This window comes from Bison bison, unplaced genomic scaffold (genome assembly GCF_000754665.1).
Source record: "Bison bison bison isolate TAMUID 2011002044 unplaced genomic scaffold, Bison_UMD1.0 scf7180017864148, whole genome shotgun sequence".
In the NCBI taxonomy this organism is placed as follows: Eukaryota; Metazoa; Chordata; class Mammalia; order Artiodactyla; family Bovidae; genus Bison; species Bison bison.
Window position 1 is genome coordinate 4,053,788 of NW_011494720.1, and position 9,504 is coordinate 4,063,291.

Sequence of the window (9,504 nt, forward strand, 5' to 3'; positions counted from 1 at the left end):
GCCGCCGCCGGGACTCCAGACACAGCTGCCGCTCCTAGGCTACGGCCGCTGCGGGAACGCGGGGCAGGGAGTCCAGATTCCCCCGGGCTCAGTTCCGAGCGCGGGACCTTTCCTCCGCCCCTCTGCGCCCCCGGGCCGGGACCGCTGCCTCCGGTTCTCTGGCCGCGCGCTCGGCTCCCAGTCCAGCTCCTCCTCTGGGCGGCTGAGCTCTCCGAGGTCCCCGATCCTCGTGCGCTGGCGTCCCGAGCCTTCCCGCCCGCAGGTCCCACCTCCTGCTCCTCCCGGGAGGGCCGCACCGGGGCGGGGAGGAGCGCAGAGCCAGCGCGCTCGGGTTACAAAGTTCCAGCTCCCGGTGGTGAGCGCGGAATAAAAGAGGGGGCGGGGCCGGACACCCGGCGAAACTCGTGGGAGGGGGCGGGGCTGCCCCGGTCGGCCGACTCCGGTTACTTTCGCCCTGGAAACCTGCGTTCGCTCACCCGGAGAGGTCTCTGCCGACTTTCCTTTTAAGGGGGCGCATTGTAGATGCGCGTGCATCCTGGAGAGCCCGTTGGGCTTGGGGGAGGCCAGGGTCTTATTTAGTACCTGTTCAGTTTGTCTGACTGTGAGCAGCAACACAATGAAAAATAATAAAGTCAAAAACTAAAGTTCAGATCTCCGTGTTTCAGTGTTTTGCGTCAATATTGCTCTGCGATCCCGACCTCCTCCTTTCACATTTCTTTAGGAAAAAATATTTTATTTATATCTTGGATGACATTGTGGCAATTTAACTCACTGCTCTTCTGTAAATTTATTTAAGTATGGTTGATCTGCTGCTGCTGCTGCTGCTGCTGCTAAGTCGCTTCAGTCGTGTCCAACTCTGTGCGACCCCATAGACGGCAGCCCACCAGGCTCCCCCGTCCCTGGGATTCTCCAGGCAAGAATACTGGAGTGGGTTGCCATTTCCTTCTCCAATGCATGAAAGCGAAAAGTGAAAGTGAAGTCGCTCAGTCGTGTCCGACTCTTGGCGACCCCATGGACTGCAGCCCACCATGCTCCTCCATCCATGGGACTTTCCAGGCAAGAGTACTGGAGTGGGGTACCATTGCCTTCTCTACCATGTGTTAATTTCTGCTGTGTGGTGCCATGGTAAAGAACATGCCTGCCAATACAGGAGACACAGGAGACTCTGGTTCAATTCCTGGGTGGGGAAGAGTCTCTGGAGGAGTAAATGGCAACCCACTCCAGTATTCTTGCCTGAAAAATTCCATGGACAGAGGAGTCTCGCTAGGTATAGTCCATGGGGTTGTACATTCTTTTTCATATTCTTTTCCACTATAGTTAATCCCAGGACGTTGAATATAGATCTCTGTGCTACACAGTAGACTCTTGCTTACCCCTTCTATGTATAATAGTTTGCATCTGCTAACCCCAAACTCCCAGTCTATTCCTCTTTCACCTCCTCACACCTGGGCAACCATAAGTCTCTGTCTGTAACTCCTCTTTTAACGCTGTTGCAATATTTCAACTTCGCAACTAAAATGAATCATAATAACCTGGTAGCGTTTAGCGTTCTATATTGCTGTATTGTAATACTCATCTTTGCGAAGCGAGCTAATGCTCATTTGAATTAGTCATCAATCGTAAAGGGAAAGTTGTTAGCCAGCTCTTTAAAAAAAAAAAGCCTGTGCACAGTTTCAGCGACTGACAGAGGGCCCTTTTACTTTCACGGACTCTGTCTGAGGCCAGAGTTAACCCGGAACTGGAAGTCCTAAATTGGAATATCTACCTCTCCTCCCTCAAGTCCCACTGCACCGCCCCCCACCCCAGTCCCTGTGTTCTCCACCTCCCACTCACAGAGATTCTTTGGCATTTAGTGATTCTTACCTTCAATTGCATTATTCATTCACGTCTTCCCCTTGGAGACTGGTAACTCCTTGTGGGGAAGGGGGGCAGAACTTACCTGATATTATATAGCGCTTTTCTCCTCTCCCTCTTCCTATCACTTGGCTGGTGGCACCTAGCAGGTGCTGGTGTTTATCCATTCACTTAATATGTATCTGTGAATGCCTCCTCGGTGCCAACCAGCCACTGCATTCATGAACTATCTGTTGAATTGGTGACATGTACTATTTATACAGGTCTGCTTTAATGCACATGTTGGAAGGATGACTAACAGAAGGCCTACGCTTCTGTTGTATGGTATGATGAGCTGGAGTCCCCAAGAAGAAAAAACATATTTGGAAAAGTGAAACATCAGACCCACCTTCCATGCAACTTACCTATAGGACAGAGAAGCCATAACAACACCGATATGCAGTTATCAAATATAGTGATTTTTGTTGTTGTTGTTTGAGCAAGAGTTACCGGTAGACCAGGAAACTTGGTAAAGGCAATGACAAAATTCCAGATCGAGTAGTTGTCTTTCAAAAAAAATGAGTTTTTAAAATTAATAACATCGGTTATTAACCATCTTTTCTTTATGGCAACAGATAAGGAGGCTCTCAACATTTGTCACTGAATTCACTGGAAAATGTAACCAATCTTATCCACAGCTTTATTTACAGTAATCACTGAATTTTGTGACTTCTTTTAGTCATGATTAGCATGACCACACAATTTATCTCCAAACCAAGATATTCCTGAATCTGAAAGGGGATTTATCTGTACTTAAGATGGAATAACATGAATTAACTAAGCCATATGGTCCCTGTAATTATGAAGAAAACGTCAAATGATTTTACCATAGCGTCCTACTTGTTGTTTTCACAGTGTTTTCAAACTCATTTGCATTTGTCACTACCAGAGAGTTAAAAGCTAAAATTCTGAGAGTCAAACAAGAGTTTGCAAAATTTCATCCCACACATTATCTGTGTGTTGATGATAAATACATCATTGCTGAAAAGGAAGGCCCTGTGAAGATCTCTAACCCGGAAGACCAATTAACTACCTAAATGAATTAGCGTTCTGTTTACACTTCAAGTCCTGAAGGCTAATTACTATTTAAATAAGGCCTTCTACCTTAATTACAGCTGTTAGCATGTGAAAGTTTGAGGGAGGCCTGCCTTTCTATCTGAAATGCAGACTTGAAGATGTCCAGTCACTTATGGCAGATAATAAGGGCAGAATCTTAGGTAAATAACTTTGGAAATTAAAGTGGATACAAAACGATCATTTATAAATGTGCCAATTTTTCTTCTCTGCTTGCTATAATCTTCACCATTCTATTACACTGTGCTTGCATGCACATTACCAAACAGCAGCCAGGCTAGATTCTTGAGAAGTAGAATTTCTCACCGGCAGCTTGATGTTTACCGCAATCCCTGACACAGAACAAAGAGCTAAATAGATCCTTTTTTTAATTGAATTTGTAGAACTGATACTAGAGCCCAGGCTCCCTAGATTTCTCTTTTCAGCGCCTTTATTTTTCTGCCTTGGGGTCGCCTTACAGACATAGGTCATTTATTCAGTCAATGAGATATTTACTCTGTATTAGTAAAGCACAAAACTAGGCACAGAAACAAATGCCAAGTAGCCTTTGTCAGTTCAGTTCAGTCGCTCAGTCGTGTCTGACTCTTTGCGACCCCATGGACTGCAGGCTTCCCTGTCCAGGCTTCCTTGTCCATCATCCACTCCCGGACCTTGCTCAGACTCATGTACATTGAGTCAGTGATGCCATCCAACCATCCCATCCTCTGTTGTCCCCTTCTCCTCCTACCTTCAATCTTTCCCAGCATCAGGGTCTTTTCCAATGAGTCAGTTCTTCACAGCCTTTGTAGAATAAAGATATCATGTGATTTTCAGAGGGGGGAGTTTCTTCTCTAATCTTTAATCAGAGGAAAGTACCCTGCTTGACCCAAAGAGTTCTAAGGATCAATACAATATGAACATTTTTGAGCTAGTCCATACATTATTAATTTTTTGAGAACTAGAGATGAAACAATTTGTGTTAGTAGTTATTACCATAATTTAGTTGATAAACACAAGAGAAGCAAAATAAGCAACCTGTAAGCAAATTAATCTGTAAAGACCCAGGCCCCTCCCCCAATCCAAAGCAATGCTTTCCAGAATGAGAGACAAAAAGTAATAAAGTGAGCTTCTCCAGTCTACTCTATGTCACAATTTACGATCCTTCTTTTGATTCATTTTTTCCTATCACATTGGTTTTTTTTTATTATTTTCAGAACATTTGAAATTACTTAATATTCTCTGCACATATAATTGTCTCATTATATCTCTTATGTTATCTTTCATCTTGAGAGATCCCAAACCATTCTTCAAAATGCTGCCTGGGAAGTATTCTACTTGGTTTGCATTGAGCATTCTTATCTGTGGCATGACCTCACTGCAAAGTCATTGGTTAAGTAAATTATCCAAGCTGTTGATGATCTTGTCTGTCAGTCAGTTCCATTTGGTCTGAACTTCACACCACAATCATGCAGTTACCCTCCTAAATATTCCGAGTTTCCTATCAGATATTTCAAGTAGGAAAGTCCTCCAACTTTTTTTGTTTTGTGTTTTTAGTTCTCACAAGGGCTGCCCTACTTATCCATATTCTTCTGATCAGTTACATTAACTCCTCCTACAGTAGGAAAGTTGATATTTGGCTTTCTTTTACTGAGCCCTATTTGTAACTCAGATCAATTTTGATTGGATAAATGTTCAGAAACCTCATCTTTTGAAATCAGAGTTGCAGAAATTGGTGACATTTTTCTAACACAAAAGAGAAGTGTTGACACTGTTAAATCCTCTTTTCCAGGACTTAGAGCTGTATTTTGAAAGAATTGTTACATGAGGCCATACTCAGAAAAAAAGTTCTTTATGTGCAACTATTAAATTAGCCATTAGGGGAGCTTGCTATAGACCAAGAAGAAACACTCAATCTTACACATTCCCCCACGAAATTTATGCTACTTTTCCTTCCAGCTCTCAAGCCGCCAAGAGTCCAGAAGGGAACCAAATGCCATTTGTATTAGTTGCTCTTACAGTTTCCATTTAACTTTGTGAGACTCATCATCTCTGAACATGAAAATACAATGCCAAGAGTTTCAGATCCAGTGATTTCTGTTTCAAACACAAGTTCCCTCTTGATGATAACAGACAAAAGCTTAGGGTGAAAAAATACTTTTGTTTGTCATAATAAAACTTAAAAATAAAACTATAATTAAACAAACCAAGTAAAAACATTTCTTTATATTTTTTAAATTGAGGTATAGTTGATTTACAATGTTTCAGGAATACAGCAAAGTGATTCAATTGTATGCACATATGTATGTATCTATATATTCTTTTCCAGATTCTTTTCCATTTTAGCTTATTATAAGATATTGAATATAATTCCCTGTGCTATATAGTCGGTCCTTATTGGTTTATATACAGTAATGTGTATACTAGTATGTATACTATATACTATATACAGTGTGTATACTATATAGTATATGTGTATAGTAGACCCATTTTATATATAGCAGTGTGTATCTATTAATCTATTCCTAATTTATGCCTCTCCCCACCCCTCTTTCCCTTTGGATAACCATAGTTTGTCTTCTATGTCTCTGAGTCTCTTCTGCTTTGTAAATAAGTTAATTTGTGTCATTCTTTTAGATTCCACATATTAGTGATATCATGTGGTATGTTTCTTTCTCTGTCTGATTTATTTCACTTAGTATGATAATCTCTAGGTCTGTCCATCTTGCTATAAATGGCATTATTTCATTCTTTTTTACTGCTGTACAATATTTATTGTATATATATACCACATCTTCTTTGTCCATTCATCTGTCAATGGGCGTTTATGTGGCTTCCTTGTCTTGGCTATCGTAAACACTGCTGCTAAGAACATTGGGGTGCATATATCTTTCCTATTAATGTTTTGTCTTTTCTGGATATACGCCCGGGAATGGGATTGCTGGATCCCACTGGTAACTCTATTTTAGTTTTTCAGGGATCCTCCATATTGTTCTCCATAGCAAACCAAGTAAACTTTTAATGTTAGATATAAAACACAGATTTGAGAATCATAAACACACTATGCCACAATTTCACAAAAATCTCTAAAGTGTTAACAGGAAGGACATACAAGTAATTGTTTACTTACTATCTTATGTTTTCCTAAGTTGACTTTGGCATAACAGCGATATTTTATAATGTCATTTTACATCAAATAGAAATATAAATCCAAGTGCTCAGACTATAATTAAGCAGCTTTAATGAACTTTGAGTTCATTAAAGAAGTTTGCTGTTTCATTATATAGCTACAATTGCACACCAAAGAGGAAAATTTCTTCTAGTTGTAACCTATCAGAATATTTAAATTCTTCAGGCTCTGCTATTCAACACACCCAGATTTTCACTAAACACACGTTTATGCCTTCTATTCGGGATCTTTTTTGAGGATCTGTAATGGGACCCTATCCCTTAATTTTCCACAACCAGGCCTTGTATTTGGAAATACTGTAGTCATTGGGCATGGAGGAAAGGTAGAAATAAAAGGAACATGTTAGAAAAGCAGGAAGTGTTTCAGGCTACTTCAGCATCAAAAGGGAAAGGATGAAAATTAATACCAATCAGTGTTTTCCTGGAGGGAATCAGATGATTCCACAGGATTTTAAGAGCACTCCCAAAGATCTAATTGAACAGGAAAACTCACACTTGCTGCCAAAAAGTCAGCAAAATGGTTGTTAAACCCACAACCAGCTCACAAATGCTAGCAACAATAATTGTTTTACAGTAATCATTTTACAGTATGCATGCCACTCTGGGGAAAAAAAAGAACCTCCCAGATCAAATCTCTTTTTCCATTTGAGTTCCGTATAAGTTTTGCTTCGAGTTACAAAGGAATGAGGTTGTATTTGTTCATTTTTCATGTTCTTTCCCTTCTTCTGGGTTTGGTCCCAGTGAAAGAGCTGTGGGGTGGGAGTGGGGGCTGATTTCAGAAGCTAAAGGAACCTCAGTTTAAGGGCCAACATAAAGCCCTTTGCTGCTCGAGCTTGTGATGCCTGGGTCCTGGAAAATCCTTGGTGCTTGTAGGAAAGAAACAAAGAAAGGACCCGCATAACACCAGAGAGGCCTCACCTCTGTCCTGCTCCAAATAATGTCCACTGTGGACGCCAGCTAGGTGGAGCAAGAGATAAGAACAGGAGAAATACGATGCTGGCCTCATGTGTGAGGACCCAGGCAACACGGTCAGGAGGCAGGGTTTGCCTGCCGTCTGCATTGCCTCTGCTTCCAAGGCCACCTCCTCCCACCGTGTACCCATGTCCTGTGGTTAAAATACCCTCATCTCTACTAAGGTGCTGGCCCAGGATGGTCTTATTCTTAGTGAATCCATATCTTGAAGGGAAATTCTTTGATATCCTAACTGACTTGATCACCCCAGTCCTGAAGCAGTCTATAAGCCACCCTGTAACCTTGAGCAAGCCAGCTTCTCTGGGCTTACGTATTGAAGATTTAGGTCTAAAGGAACTTTGGGGATCCTTCTAGCTTCTAAATTCTCTTTTCTCGGACTTCCCTGTGGCCCACCTTCCCATGCAGGGAACCCAGGTTTGATCTCTGGTCTGGGAACTAAGATCCCACTTGCCGTGGGGCAACAAACCCATGCACCACAACAGAGAAGCTTCCATGGCACAGTGAAGAGCCAGCACAGAAGAAGAGATGAGAGGGACCCCTGGACCGACCAGTGCCCACATGCCCCTGCATGTCCGGGTGCAGCATCTACCTCCCGCCACCGTCACCACCATGCCCAAGAGAAAGGTTGAAAGTAATGCTACAGGAGATTAAAGCCAAGGTGAAAGACGAACACAGAGAAGATCTGCAAGGTTATCTGCTGAACCTGTTCCTCCAAAGCCAGAACCCAAGCCTGCAAAGGCCCCTGCAAAGGAGGGAGAGAAGGGACCCAAAGGGAAAAAGAGGAAAGCTGATGCTGGCAGGGATGAGAATAACCCTGCAGAAGATGGAGTTGACAAAACAGACCAGGCACAGAAAGCTGAAGGTGCTGGAGATGCCAAGTGAAGGGTGTGCATTTTTGTTAACTGTGTACTTCCGGTGACTGTACAACTGGAAATACGATTTTTTATGAAGTTTTATAAAAATGCAGAATTTCTTCAAGCTATGTTGTTAGCACAAAGATCATTTCATTGTTGTTTTGGGGGTTGTGGGGGTGGGGGAAGGATACATGTCACTAACGGAGCATCTCCAAGGCTGGGTTGACATGGGGGGAGAAACATCTTTCCCGTCTAGCTTTGAGAGACTTCTTGATTCCCAGGAAGGAGGGATTCCCTGATGTTGGCACACATTAGCCACCTTGGCACATGCGCCTGGTGGTATGGAAAAGCTAGAGTTAGCTGTTATGTCCTCTTCTTCCACTCTACTTCAGCGCAGACTTGACTCCCCTAACCCCAGAGACCTGTGGAACCTGACCCCCCCCAAAATTGGTTGCCAGTATGTCAGGCAATTTGGACTTTCCAGTGTCAGCACTGAGATGGCATTCCTCGAAAGAGCAGGGGTTCCTTTTTTAGACTGTGGCTCCTCGGATTGATACCTCCCCCATTTTCATTCCCGTTTCCTGAAAGGCAGGGTCAGCTTGTGAAAAGCTGTTAAACAACATGCGAAATGTGAACTGTCAGCCCTCACTCTACACTTTCCCTGTTCAGAGCATCGCACAAAGACTTCACTGGGTTTTATAGTGGCTTTCTGATTTTGGTGGTCCATTGAAAAAGGGAGTTTGAAAGTTGTATGCTGTTAACGATTGCCCATGTCCTGCCTGAAATACCATGATTGTTTATGAAAAGTATCTTTAATAGAGCTAGATACAGTTTGGCTTGGGAAAAAAAAAAGGCCCAGAGCAGACAAAAAAAATTTTTTTTAATTTTGTTTAAATCATCAGAATTCTCTTTCCTAATGCTGCAGTATCAATTAGTCGGCAGATGAGAGGGAGGGCAGTTTGGCATGAGGAACCTGACACCCTGTTTCCTGGCTTCTATAAATCTGGACGACTCATCGTGATTGTGTAAACTGACTTGCTGACACTGAGTTTCAAAATAAGATATGAAGTAGTGATAAGAGGAGAAACAGAGGAGATTCAGTATTCTGTACATTGTTTATAGATTTTAACTCAGAGTGGAGATAGAAAAGTGAAAGAGGAGAGTGAAAAAGTTGGCTTAAAACTCAACATTCAGAAAACTAAGATCATGGCATCCAGTCGCATCACTTCATGGCAAATAGGTGGGTAAACAATGGAAACAATAAGAGACTTTATTTTTGGGGCTCCAAAATCACTGCAGATGGTGACTGCAGTCAGGAAATTAAAACACGCTTGCTCCTTGGAAGAAAAGTTATGACCAACCTCAGTTCAGTTCAGTTCAGTTCAGTCACTCAGTCATGCTTGACCCTTTGCGACCCCATGAATCGCAGCACGCCAGGCCTCCCTGTCCATCACCAACTCCCGGAGTTCACTCAAACTCACGTCCATCAAGTCAGTGATGCCATCCAGCCATCTCATTCTCTGTCGTTCCCTTCTCCTCTTGCCCC

The 9,504-nt window shown here is 42.6% G+C and overlaps 1 pseudogene; it reads left to right on the top strand.

Moving 5' to 3' along the window:
• The first annotated feature begins 7,713 nt into the window (after window positions 1–7,713).
• Window positions 7,714–7,986, top strand: LOC104989226 (annotated as a pseudogene).
• Window positions 7,987–9,504: the final 1,518 nt, after the last annotated feature.